This window comes from Eschrichtius robustus, chromosome 17, assembly GCF_028021215.1.
Source record: "Eschrichtius robustus isolate mEscRob2 chromosome 17, mEscRob2.pri, whole genome shotgun sequence".
In the NCBI taxonomy this organism is placed as follows: domain Eukaryota; kingdom Metazoa; phylum Chordata; class Mammalia; order Artiodactyla; family Eschrichtiidae; genus Eschrichtius; species Eschrichtius robustus.
This window is the reverse complement of record NC_090840.1, coordinates 29929629-29944252: the sequence shown is the minus strand read 5'-3', so window position 1 is coordinate 29944252 and position 14624 is coordinate 29929629. Positions and strand designations below refer to the sequence as shown.

At 37.1% G+C, this 14624-nt stretch overlaps 1 pseudogene; it reads right to left on the bottom strand.

Moving 5' to 3' along the window:
- Positions 1-10502: 10502 nt before the first annotated feature.
- On the bottom strand, positions 10503-11443 carry LOC137751340 (malate dehydrogenase, cytoplasmic pseudogene; annotated as a pseudogene).
- Between the last annotated feature and the right edge of the window lie 3181 nt (positions 11444-14624).

Genomic DNA, 14624 nt, shown 5'->3' with positions numbered 1-14624 from the left:
CCCTCCCCCCACCCCCACCCCGGCCACGCGCCACCTCCGGCCGACCCCACGCCTCCCTCCTCGGGAGCGCGCCGCGCCCGGAGCGCGCGCCTCCCTGCCGGCTCGACCCCGCGTTCTGCGCCGCGGCCTCCCAGAGCCTCCAACTCCGGACCCGGAATCCCGCTTCCCACGAGCATGCGCAGCGAGGGAGACCCGAGGATGCCTTTGAAAGACTCCGCTTCTCCGGGTCTTCGGAGCGGTCGAGGGAGGGGGAGAGCCAGCCAATGGGAGGGAGGGGGCGGGGCCTGAACCTGTGGAAGGGGAGGGGCCGTCGCCGAGATTTGGGAAGAGGCTTCAGTAAGTCGTGGTGGGTGCTGCTGACTTGACTTTCCGGTTCGCGGCCGGTCCCGCGCATGACTTCCAGTAAGGTCCTTGGGGCACTGGCGTTCTTTTCTTGAACGCTTTACGGCAAAAGGAGGCTGTTAATAAATACTCCTTGACCTAGCTGAGTGTTTGACTTACAACCCATTGCAAGAGTAAATAATTGCATTTAGCAGATGGTCATACCAGAAGAGTTCCAGTCCACTTGTACTGGTAACCAAAACGTTCACTACCCCAACCCCACAAGAGTACGATGATAAAACTAATACTGAGCAAGTGCATGTGTCTGTGCAATTAATGAACACAGCAGGTCCATAAAGAAGGGTCTATTATCCCCATTTATACAAATGAGTCAATTAGCCTGGAGAAGAGCTCTTGGTTCTGTGCCTTGCTTTTAGAACCAAGGCCACCCTGCAAATAGAAATCAGTAATGACCACGTTACTCATCATATGACCTGTTCCTCTACTTCAGAGTGATAATAAAGGTCATCCAGCATGGATTTCTACAATTTTTGCCCAGCTGCTTCACCCAAGCCCCACAAATTACCTACACCCACACCCAAGCTTACTAGTTTTCCTCTATCTCAGGCTGGCTGTCCCTGCTCCCCTCCAACCGAAACTCTCCACTGACTGCTCCCTCCTGTAAGGCCCTCCCTGGTGTATCTTTAACCTCATCCTTTCTGTTGGGTACAACTCTTCCGCATAACATGTTTAAGACTTTTCTGTATGAATCTTTCCCTTGACTTGTAAACCTCTTTCTAGTTCTCTCTCTTCTTCCGTCATAACTAAGCCTTTGAAAGAATTGTGTACCAAGAACATTGGCACTCAGTGAATATTTGTAGGATTCAATAAATGTCTCTTGACTGAATAAATGCAAATGCACATTCTCTTCCTCTCCACTCCATCAGTTTCTACCCTCTGACTTCCTACCTGGATCTGATGCATACTGTATCCACAATGATTATTCTAAAACATACATCTGAGCCCATCACTCCACTGCTTAAAATCTTTCATTGGCTCATCAGAGCTTTCAAGACAAAGGTTAACATGATCTTCAAGGCTTCTTTCATGCTCACATGCTCTGTCTCTCCTGTTATGACAAACTCTTCAGAGTTCCTGACTGTGCTCACTCATCTCTACTTTGAAGGGTACTGTTTCCTCTAACCTTTCCCTCAACTTTTTGCTTGTCCAGCTCCTTTAAAAATAAATTCAAGAACATGCTCCCAAGTGCACTCTCAGACATAACCTATGCATACCCAGCAGAGGTCTGTGCTCCATCTGCAGAGTGCACACATGCCTCCTCCCACTTCCCACTCTACTTTCAGCTCTCCCAAGTCCTCAGTTTCTGCCTCAGGTGAGCTCCATTCAGAAGTTCCTTGTACTCACCTAGGCCCTTACATTGACAGCAAACATTGGACCAGCCTTTCATTATTAAATATTTCTTTGGTGTTCAAATGAACACTATTACAAATATCTTTTCATACATCATTGCCCATGTCCTTACTTACTGCCTTAATTTACATCCTTAAAAGTAATCGAAGGTATGAACAATTTTAGCCCTCTTGAAACATATTGGCAAGTTACCTTCCAGGAAGAACTTAGGCCTAGGTTCACACTGCCTGGGATAAAAACCCAGCTCTGCCACCCAGGGCCAGATTCCTATTTTCATGGATCCTAGATACTTTTACTTTGTGGGCCTCTTCTTCCATAAAATAATATTTAAAATTATATTTATAACTGCATTGTTATAAAGACAACATACTGATATTGTACATTAAAACATTTTCTTCCACCTAAGCATTCATTTTTTCTTTCTGATTTTAAAAGAAATTAAAACATTATATGGGCCTCTAAAAGTATGGTGAGCCCTGAGGCACTGTGCCTATCGTGGCAGTTGGGTAAGTCAACACTTCTGCCACCTATGAGCTATGAGGTTTGGCCAAAGTCCTTAATCTGTGCCTCAAGCAGAAAATAGGTATAATGCTACCATATGATGTTGCAGTTAAAAGAAAATGAGTTGCTACAAATAAAATACCTAGAACTATGTGGCACATGATCAATAAATTACTGATATTATAATTGTCATTCTCAATTGTCCCACAGCGCTATATGAGAGTATGTGATTGTCCCTCTTCACTGTGCCAAAATCATCAAGGTATATTCTCATCTTGGTATATTCTCATCACAGGGCAAATATGGTATCTCATTGTTTGTCCATTGTCCATTTTCTTGCTAGGATATTCACAAAAAGTCGCTTTATACAATGTAGAGATTGATCCAAAATAAAATTATTAGTCTTTTCCATTTTTGTTTTCTTCTATTACTTTTTGTTTCACAACTTCATTGCCATCCTGAGATCATGTCATTTATCTGCCTTTACTTTTTTCTACATGTTTGATAATTTTGCTTTATCCATTAAATAACTTAATCCTTTCAGATTTATTTTGGTGTGATGATCTACCTTTTCTTTCTCTAAAGAGCTCATGGTCTCCCCCAGCTCATTTGTTAAAGGATCTTTCTCCAACTATGATGGTTTTAAAATACGCCCACAAATTCATCAATACTCCCCCCTTCAAAAAGTGGAGTCTAATTCCCTTTCAAATGAATGTGGGTTGTACTTAGCGACTTATTTCTTTTTTTTTCTTTCATTAGAATTTTACTCTCAAGTAGAAACAGGATTGCAATGCCATTACTCTGAGTTCATTCTCTTCTCCCACACATGATTACATAAGGAAAGGCACTAGTGTGTTAGTGACTTATTTCTAATGGATACAATAGAGCAAAAGTGACAGTATGTACTTTCCAAGAGCAGGTCTTAAAAAGGTATTGTGGCTCCTCTCTACTCTCTCTCAGATCACTTGCTCTGAAGAAGGCAGTTACCGTTTCATGAAGACATATCAAGTAGCCTTATCAGACACCCACATAGCAAGGAACTGAATATCTTGCCAACAACCAGCAAGGATATGAGGCCTCCTGCCAATCTCCATGTATATGAAGCCCTCCTGGAAGTGGATCCACCAGCCTCAGTCAGGCTTTGGATGATACAGACATCTTGACTGCAACCTCATTAGAGACCTTGAACCAGAAACCCCAACTAAATCATTCTCAAATACCTGACCCATAGTAACTGTGAGGTAATAAATGTTCATTGTTTTAAGCCACTAAATTTGAGGGATAATTTGTTACGCAGCAATACATAATAAATACACTAACCCAGTGGCTCTCAACTGGGTACTATCTTGTATCCCAGGGGACATTTGTAAATGTTGTGAGACATTTTTGATTATCTCAACTAGGGAGCTGGGGGAGATTTCCACTGGCATTTTGTGGGTAGAGGCCAGAGAGTGCTAAACATCCTTCAGTGCACAGGCCAGCACACACACACACACACACACACACACATGCACGCGCGCACGCGAAGAATTATCAGATCCAAAATGGCAATAATGCTGAAGATGAGAAAACCTTCACTAACCTGTTTTCCCTGCACCTTAAACTTTCTTTCTTTCACATATACTTGTTTCATATCCTTTGCTCATCTGGTTGCTGCTTTACCGTGTTTTACCCCTGGTCCTAGGCAACCACCAATCTGCTCTCTGTCACTAGAGAATAACTTTACTTTTTCAAAGGTTTGGTGTAAATGGTATCAGACAGTGTGCACTTTTTCGTGTCTGGCTTCTTCAGCTCAGCATACTTTAAAGATTCATTCCTGTTGTTCTGTGTAGCAGTAGATGCTTCTTTTCTTATTGCTGACTATTATTTCTATTGTATGGATTTGCCAAATTTTTTTATATTTGTCTTATTGCTGAACATTTAATTTGTTTCCAGCTTTTTGCTATAATGACTGAAGATTCTATGAACATTGGGTTAAAGGTCTTTGTGACGACATATGTTTTCATTTTTCTTGGGTAAATAATGCCAAGGAATGGAATTGTTGGGTCACATGGTAAGTATATATTTAATTATAGGAAATTGCCAAACTGCTCTCCAAAGTGGTTGTGCCATTTTACATTCCCACCACCAATGTATGGGAGTTCCAGTTTTCTATTTCCTTTCCAACACTTGGTAATGTCAGGCCTTTCTGATTTTAGCCATTCTAGTAGATGTGTAGCAGTAAGTCACTGTGTTTTAATTTCTATTTCTCTGATAACTAATGATGTTGAGCATCTTCTCATGTGATTATGGCTCATTTGTATATTTTCTTTTGCAAAGTGTTTGTTCAAATTTTTTGTCCATTTCAAATTGTTTTTGTCTCTTCGGTGTGTATTCTATACACCAATCCTTTGTTAGATACATTTGTTGTGAATCTTTTCTCTCAGACTGTGGCTTGCTGTGGTGGTCAGCCTCCAAGAAGGACCCCATTGATCTTGGCCTCCCAGTGTCTATACTTTTATACAGTCTCCTCCCCTTTAGAGCGGACCCATGTCAGATTTTCCAAGAGGAATTGTGAAAGTGATGGCATGTGATTTCTAAGACTAGGTCACGAGAGTCATTGTAGCTTGCATCCTGCCCTCTTGGATTGCTTGCTCTAGAGAATGTCTTTGGGAATATCCATGCAGAGAGGAACTAAGATCTGTTGATAAACAGCCAGCAGCAACTTACCAGCCATATGCAGCATCTTAGAAATGAATCCTCCAGCCTCTGTCAAGCCTTCAGATGACTGCAATCTCATGTGACACTCCAAGCCAGAACTGGCCAGCCAAGCAATTCACATATTCCTAATCCATAAAAACTGTGAGAGATAATAATTGTTTATTGTAGTTTTCAGTCACTAGGCTTTGGAGAAATTTTTTACACAGGAACAGTTAAACTCGCATTTCATTTTCTCAACAATGTCCTTTGAAGAACAGAGTTTTTATTTTGCCAAAGTTCAATTTATCAACTCTTTGTCTTGTGACTCATGCTTTTTATGACATATTTAAGAAAGTTTACCTACTCCTATAGAGAAAAGATTTTTTAATATGTTTTCTTCTTGAAATTTAGTTTTAACTTTTTCATTTGGGACTATAATACATTTCAAATTAATTTTTGCATAAGGTATGAGGAAAAAGTCAATGTTAATTTTTTTCTAAATGGATATAATACTGTTTCAACACCATTTGTTGAAAAGACAGTCCTTTCCCCCCTGAACTAGCTTTAGCAACTCTGGTGAAAACTCAGTGTCTATTTTTGGACTCTTTAATCCATTCCATTTAACTATAAGCCTATCTTTATTACACTGTATTGATTACTATAACTTTAGAAAGTGTTGAAACCAGGAAGCGTAAATCTTCCAAATCTGTTCTTTTTCAAAATGATTTTGACTCTACCAGGTTCTTTGCATTTCCACATGAATTTTAGAATTAGCTATTTAATTTTTACTTTTGAAAAAATACCTCCAGGAATTTGGGATTGCTAATACGTAGATCAATTTAGGAAGAACTGACACATTAACAGTACTGAGTCTTCTCATCCATGAATATGGTATAGATCTCAGTTTATTCAGGTCTCCTCTAAATTCTCTTAGCAATGTTTTGTATTTTTGATAGTACTGGTATTGCATATACTTATCCTTAAGTATTTTATGCTTTTACTGCTATTGTAAATGGATTCTTAATTTCATTTTTTAATGGTTCATTGATAGTATATTTAAATACACTTGTTTTTTTTAATATTGGCCGAGTGTGTTGAGACCTTGCTAATGAATTTATTAGTTCTAGTAGTGTTTTATAGATTTCTTGAGAGTTTTCATGTTCACTATCATACCTCTGCACATAAAGAGAGTTTTACTTTTTCCTTTCCATTCTGTATGCTTTTATTTACCTTTCCCATTTTATTCCACTGACTAGAACACACAGTATAATGCTGAACAGAAGCAGTAAGAAAGAGCATCCTTGCCTTGTTCCTGATTTTAAGGGAAAGCATTCAGTGTTGTACCATTAAATATGATGTTCTCTCTAGATTTTTTGCATATGTCCTTTGCCAGGTTGAGGAAGTTCCCCTCCTTTCCTAATTTGCTGAGAGTTTTTATTATGAATGAGTGTTAAATTTTACCAAATGCTTTCAAGGGGCATCTACTGAGATGATCTTATGTTTTTGTTTTTGTTTTTTTTTCCTTTTTAGATTGTTGAGATGATGGATTAAATTGATTGATTTTCAAATATTAAACCAACCTTACATTCCTGAGATAAACCAAACTTGTTCTTGGTGTATTATACATTTTATAGGTTGCTGGGTTCTGCTAGCTAAACTTTAAAAATATTAAGAAATCCAAGTTCATTGGGAATACTGGTCTGTAGTTTTCTTGTAATGTCTTTTTCTAGGTTTGTTATCAGGGTAAGTCTGGCCCAATAAAATGAGTTTGGAAGCTCCTTATCTACCTTCTGAAGAAGTTGTATAAGATTTTTATTATCTATTTCCTAAAGGTTTGAAAGGTTTTTTCAATTTTTAACTTATTTTTTGTTGAAGTATGGTTGATTTACATGAACGCTTTCATCAATGAAGCTATCCAGGCCAGGAGTCTCCTTTTTGAGAAAAATTAAATTATGAATTTAATTTTGTTTGTAGATAAAAGACAATTTAATTTTCTATGTCTTCTTGTGCCAGTTTTGGAAATTTGTGTCTGTCAAGGTTTTTTTCCATTTCATTTAAGTTGTCAGATTTATTTGCCTAAAGTTATTTATAATATTTATTATTCTTTAACATTTGTTTAATATCTGATGTCTCATTGTTTATTCCTAATGTTAGTATTTTATGTTTTCTCTCTTTTTCACTTGATAAGCTTAGTTAAAGGTATTTCATTTGATTGATCTTTTCAAAAAAGAAGCTTCAGTTTCATTAATTCTATTGTCTGTTCCTCTTTTATTTATTTCAGCTTTTTTCATTATTGCCACATTTGTACTTACTTGGGACTTATTTGCTCTTCTTTTTCTAGCTCATTAAGGTGAAAGCTTACATTATTCACTTGGGATCTCATTGCTTTTCTACCATAAACATTTAGAGCACAGATTTCCTTCTGAGCACTGCTTTAGATGTACCTCCAAAATTTAGATATATTTTATCTCAATTTTCATTTAGTTCTAAATATTTTCTGATAGTCCTTGTGATTTCTTCTTTGACCCATGAGTTATTAGGAAATCAGTTGTACATTTTCCAAATATTTGGGAATTTCCCAGATATCTTTTTGTTATTGTTTTCTAATTTAACTCCATTATGGTCAGAGAATATACTCTAACATTTCTATCTTTTCAAATTATTGATACTTGTATTATCCCCCAGAATTCTTGGTGAATTTTTCATTTGCACATGAATAGTGTGTATTCTCCTGCTGGAGAGAGTGAAGATTATTCTATAAATGGCTATTAGGTCAAGGTGGATGATAGTATTGTTCAAGCTTTCTATAGTTTTACTGAGTTTTGTCTACTTGTTCTATCAATTACTGAGAGGAATAAAGAAATCTGTATAAATCTAGATGTACTTTTTTATCCTTTCAGTTCTGTCAGCTCTCAATTCATGTATTTTGTAGATGTATTATTAGGTGTTTACACATTAATATTGCTATATAGTCTTTATCATTACATAATTTCCCTCTTAATTTCTGTTAGGGTTACTTGTTCTGAAATTTAATTTTTCTGATATTAATATATCCACTCCAGATTTCTTATGATTAGTGTTTGTGTGGTACCTTTTTCCATCTTTTTCCTTTAATGATTCAATGTCTTCATATTTAAAGTACTTTTCTTGTAGACAGCATTAGTTGAGCCTCGATATTTTAGCCAGTCTGGACAATTTTTTTTTAATACATCTTTATTGGAGTATAATTGCTTCACAATGCTGTGTTAGTTTCTGTTGTACAACAAAGTGCATCAGCCATATGCATACATATATCCCTGTATCCCCTCTCTCTTGAGCCTCCCTCCCACCCTCCCTATCCCACCCCTCTAGGCGGTCACAAAGCACCGAGCTGATCTCCCTGTGCTATGCTGCTGCTTCCCACTAGCTATCTATTTTACATTTAGTAGTATATATATGTCAATGCTACTCTCACTTCGCCCCAGCTTCCTCCTCCCCACCCAATGTCCTCAAATCCATTCTCTATGTCTACATCTTTATTCCTGCCCTGCTACTAGGTTCATCAGTACCAATTTGTTGGTTTTTTTTTTTTTAGATTCCATATATGCATATTAGTATACAGCTTTTGTTTTTCTCTTTCTGACTTACTTCACTCTGTATGACAGACTCTAGGTACATCCACCTCATTATAAATAACTCAATTTCATTTCTTTTTATGACTGAGTAATATTCTATTGTATATATGTGCCACATCTTCTTTATCCATTCATCTGTTGATGGACATTTAGGTTGCTTCCATGTCCTGGCTATTGTAAATAGTGCTGCAATGAACACTGTGGTACATGTCTCTTTTTGAATTATGGTTTTCTCAGGGTATATGCCATTTACCTTTTAAATTTTGTTTTCTATTTGTACCATCTTGTTTCTTTTTCCTCTTTTCCTCCTTATTTTCAATTAGACAAGTAGTTTTTAATGTTCAATTTTATCTCCACCATTAAGTTACTAGCTGTAGCTCTTAGTAGTTTTTGAGTGGTTGTCTTAGGGTTTATAGTATGCATCTTTAATTTATGCAGTCTAACTCCAGATAATATTACACCACTTTGTGTTTAATGTAAGAAATTTACAATGGTATACTTCCATTTCTCCCTTCCTCTTCTTAGTGCTATTGTTGTCATAATTATTTTAAGTTCAGCACATATTATAACCTCTATAATATATTCTTAGCATTTTTGTGTTAAATAATTATCGTTTGAAAAATTAAAAAACGAAAGAAGTTTTTTACCTACCATTTCCAGTGATATTCACTGCTTTGTGTGGATTTGAATTACAAATTGATTTCAATTTCCTTCATCCTAAAGGACTTCCTTTAATATTTCTTGTAGTAAAGTTCTACTGGCAATAAATATCTCTGATTTCATTTGCCCAAAAAGTTTTATTTCGCCTTTCATTTTTTAAAGGAATTGTTTTGCTGGAAAAAGAATTCTAGTTTGATCACTTTTTTTCTGTCAGTTCTTTGAAAATGCCATACATTGTCTTCTGGGTTGGATAGTTTCTGATGAAAAGGCTGAAGTAATTTTTATTTCTTTGTAATAATGCACCTTTTGTTGTTATTATTTCTTTTAGAATGTTTTTTTCTTTATCAGTGGTTTTGAGCGACCTGATTATTATGTGTTTTTGTGTAATTTGCTATGTATTTACTTTGCATAAGATTTGATAAACTTCTTGAATTATGGGTTTATGTTTTGTTTTATTTAGAAAAGTTTTGGCTGTTGTTTCTTCCAATGCTTTTTCCTGCCTCCTCTTTCTAGCTCCTCCTGGGACTCCAATTACATATATTGTAATTAAACATGTATAAAATAATTTAAATAATTACTACTAATTTTTTCCCGTAGGCCACTGAGGTTCTGTTTTTGTTGTTGTTGATATTTCAACTTGTTTATTTCTAGAGGTTTCTTTTTTTCCTGTCTGCATTTCAGTTTGGATACTTTCGATTGCTATATCTTGAATTTCACTGATTTTTTTTCTTTTGTAGTATCTAATCTACTATTAAGACCACCCAGTAAAATTCCTATCTCAGATATTGTATTTTTCAACCCTAGAAAAGTACATTTGGTGTTTTAAAAAAATCTTCTCTTTTCCTCTTCTTTATATTCATATTTTCCTTTAAATACTTGAACATGTTTATGATAGCTCTTTTGTCATTCTTGTCTGCTAATACCATCATTTATATCATTTCCTAGTTTGTTTCTATTGTCACATTATTCTTCTGGGATGAGAAACATGTTCATGCTTCTCTGCATGTCTAGTAAATTTTAATTGCATGCTGGACGTCATAAGTGTGAGCTTGCTGACTTCTGGGTTTTGTTTCTTTATCTATTTTTTTAAAGAATGCTAAACTGAAATTTTGTTCTGTTAGCTAGATTACTTGATAATTGTCTAGATTTTTTTTGAATACATATTTGATTTAGAATGCAGCACTAACAGCATGATGATAAACTGTCACAGATTTGTATCAAGAAACACACAATCTTTAAAATGTGTTGTTTTCACAAGTAATTTAAGTATAGCATTATTATTATTTGGTACTAGAGTCAAAGACAACATTTAGATTCTTCAGTGTTGGGGTACTTAGTAACATCAAAATGATTGTCTAGTTCGACAGAGGAAAGAAATTCATATGCAGTTTCTTTTCTTTTTGCCAGTTCCCTTGCAGAAACTCCATCTCCTCTCCTGAGAAATCATTAATAAGGAGAACTTCAACAACCTTCCAGGTCTTGTTCTTGATTATAACAGGGAATGAATTGATCAGATCACTGGGAATACTATAGAAGTTGCCATAAGAGATAACACTCATGGACACAAATTATCCCTCTGGGATTCCAAACCAGGTGTCTCTGATGTGGTCACAGATGGCTTTTGCAGCCGCCATTGCACTGGATAGGTTTCAAGCCTTGATGACAGCAGTACCACACTGCTGCACAGCCGTGATGAATTCTCCCTTGAGCCAGCTGTCATCTTCCAGAGCTGCATAAGTACCATCTTCCTTTCCTTGCAGTTTCACCTTGGCATGGTTGACATCTGGATACTGAGCTGAGGAATGGTTTCCCCAGATGATGACATTCTTTACATCATCAGAAGTCACATCAAATTTAGCACCAAGTTTAACAGAGCAGTTCAGCTCGGTTGTGATTCAAAAGAGTCAAGCAACAAAAGTTCTCCTTGGGGACGGACTTGAAGCAATCAGGCCATTGGTATTGGCTGGGTTTCCCACCACAATAACCTTAACTGACTTCCTGGCATATTTCTTCAAGGCTGCACCCTGGCATTTGAAGATTTTCACATTTGCTTTAAGTAAAACTTTCCTCTCTGTGCCATCCCTTTTTGGCATGGAGCCCAAAAGAATGGCTACAACCATGTCTTTGAGGGCAATCTCTTCTTTATCTGTTGTGATGACATCTTTCAGGAGGGATGGGCAGTCTTGCAGTTCCATTAGGACACCATCCAGGACACCCATCATGGGAGTAATATACAACAGCACAAGAATTATAGGCTGGTCTTTACCAAAGACAGATCCATTTCCAATAGTGTACAGCAGTGAATATGCAATTTGACCAGCTGCTCCAGTCACAAGGACTCTGATTTGTTCAGAATTTGTAGTCGAGGGCCTTCTGTTTTCAAGGGCTTTGTGACAAAAACCCTTAAAAACACTGTTGACATGATTGGGAACTGCATGGAAAATTTCAACACCTGCCTCGGCTAGATTCTTTCAAGTCTTGTTTTTAAGCTTTTTTTGGTGGGTTGATTTAGAGTACACTGTACTTTGGGTATTCAATATGGAATATTCCTAGAATCTAGCTGGCCAGAACTCAAACATCTCCAAGTTCTTTGTGAGCTTTGAGAATCATCCACTTTACAGCTTCCTGGTCCATTTTTTATGTAGTATTGAAAGGATTCGCCCTATGATATGTCACTGGGTATTCAGCAGCAGTCTCATGGTGACTCCTATGCAGGATTCTGGGTCTCATTCTTCATGTTGCTTTCTCCTCTCCAGTTCTTTGCTCTACAAAGTTCAGTGATCTTCCCAAACTATGTTTTCTGTCATATCAACTCAGGGGGTTAATTTCACCTTAGTATCCATTCAGTCTTCCTCTACTACTGCCCCAGCAGCTGTAGAATTCCCAAGCATAAGTTATTCTGTCTAAAATAATGTTCTGGGGCCCCAGAAGTTCTATCTATGTTAGTTTTTGGTCCTCCATATCCAGTAGAATGATCTCAGAAGGTGGGGTGATCTTGGTACTCAAAACTACTCTGCCATGAAAACTCCAATACCTTCACTTTTGGTGGTCATTTCATCAATATTATTTCCACACTCTTTAATCTTTTCATAATCTGGAAAGTGGATGTTAGATCAGTCTCACACAAGCATATGTTTCCATGTATGCATGTATACAAACACATGTATATACACACACACATACTTATCAAGGACAAAGTTTATTATCAGTAGCTATTTTATTATCACAATAAAACATAGTAATAATGGCTAAGATTATTCTGAGACTTTATTATGAACCAGGAACTGTGACAAATATTTTTATTTTCCTCTTATGAAATATGAAGCTTAGAGAATTGGGGTAATTTGTACAAGGTCATACATTAAGTAACAGGTGAAGCCAAGTTTGAGTACAGCAAGCTTGACTCTAGAGAAGGAATTGGTAAACAATGGCTTGCAGACTGCCACCAGTTTTTGTAAGTTTTATCCCAAGAGAGCCAAGCACATTCATTTTTGCAGTGTCTGTGGCTTCTTTTGAGCTACAGTGGTAGAGCTGAGTAGATGCAAAATAGACTGAATGGCAGCCAAAAATATTTACTATCTGTCCCTCTACAGAATAAGTTTGCTGACCCTTACTCTAAATCATGAATTAATTACTCTCTAATTTTCAAGGCCATCTCCACTGTTACCTTAAGGTAGTTTTTCATGTCATTTTGCTGACCATGGAAGTTCTCTTCATTCGTATCCTCTGCTTTCAAAGTATACTTTTCAGCATACCAAAAATAGCCCATCATTAAGAGCTATACCACTCACTTTCAAAATGTCTGTCTCTATCCTCCAGAATAGAAAGTTTTTGAAAGCAGGTGTTCGGTCTACTGTGTTCACTGCTGTATCACCAGTGCCTAAGACAGAGCCTGACACACTATAGGTGCTAAGCTGTATAACTTTTAATGGATGATCCTTTGACCATACAAATTACTTTGATTAAACTCAGATAAGACTCCATCCTTCTCTAGCTGAACCAATAAGGAAAGGTGGCTTCTTTCTTTCATATATGCTTCCTTTCCCATTGATTCATAAGGCTACTTTTCTTTTTTTTAAAAAAATCATGGGCTAAATTACTACATGTACTAGTTAAATCTGTTGTCAGCTGAGGCTGGTCCACCCTTTGATATTTAAAGAAAACCGGTTCTAACCACTCAGCAAACATCCTATGAGAAGTCCAATCTCCTTTCCTCCTTCCTACAACTTCTCTGAATTTTTGAGAGAATCTATTCAACGGCCTCTTCGGCTGTGTGAATCAGCTTCAAATTAACTTTTGCTTTCACACATATCTCATCCCACATGGCTGCTGTCTTCTCTGCCCCACACCAGACGTGAATCTCAAGACTCTTTTTCTTGGACTCTTTCTCAACACCCTACGCCCTCAAAAAAAACTCACACACATAAGTTGTTCTTTGTATGTAGCCTTCTTCACTCACAGTTAGAGGAAGACAAAGCAGATTTGCCTGCAGCAATGCAAACAACTTAAAGTCTTTAGAAATTCCCTGCTTTCAAAAAGCCTTCAGCCAACACACAGTCAGGAATTTCTCACTGGCCACCTCTCTCTACAAGCATGGTGATTCTTCCTCTCTTCACTGTCTCGTCATACAATTTTTAAAAAATTTTTTGGGCACAGTGGTTTGTCTATCTCTTTGTTACATTATCTTCTTCCAACATAAGCCCCCAGGGTCTCACCTTTTACCTTTATGCAATGTATTAAGATATCTTTCTCAATGAAATGATTTCTTTCCCAAGAGAAGTCTGGCACCAAATGTTAAAAAATTTTTTTTCATCCCATTAAACAAGAATTTATTTCTGGGCCATCTATTCTATTCATTTCATCCACCTTTCTGTTTTTTGCATCCATTAGTATTACATTTTTAATTACTATCACTATAGTATATGGCTTAATGCCCATAAGGAGGGTTCATATACCAAATGTTTAACAACTGCTAAAGCACAAGTATGAACCAATCAGAACAAATGAACTGACCAGTCATAACAGGGGGCTGAACACAACCCATAGGGTTGTGTAAGGGTGTGTGTACTGGCTGCCTTTAGGGAAGTATCCCTCATTACTACTCTCCTTTTCCAAAATTTTCTTGGTTATTCTCACATGACTGTTGTTATCAGTTTTATTAGTCGTTTTGTCTAATTAAAAAAAAAAACTCATCAGGATTGTGATTGCAATTGCACTGTTCTTCCCAAATCAATCTATAGGTTCATTGCAATTCTAACCATAATCCTACTGAGCTGATTCTCTTTGCTTTGTCATCTTATCACCTCTTTCCTACTACTTCCTGAAAAAAACAACTAATGTGTGTGGTGGAGGTCCAGGATGCTGAATGTAGATATAGTGACAGAGTGTTCAAAGTTCAGTGTACAAATGTGGCTTCCT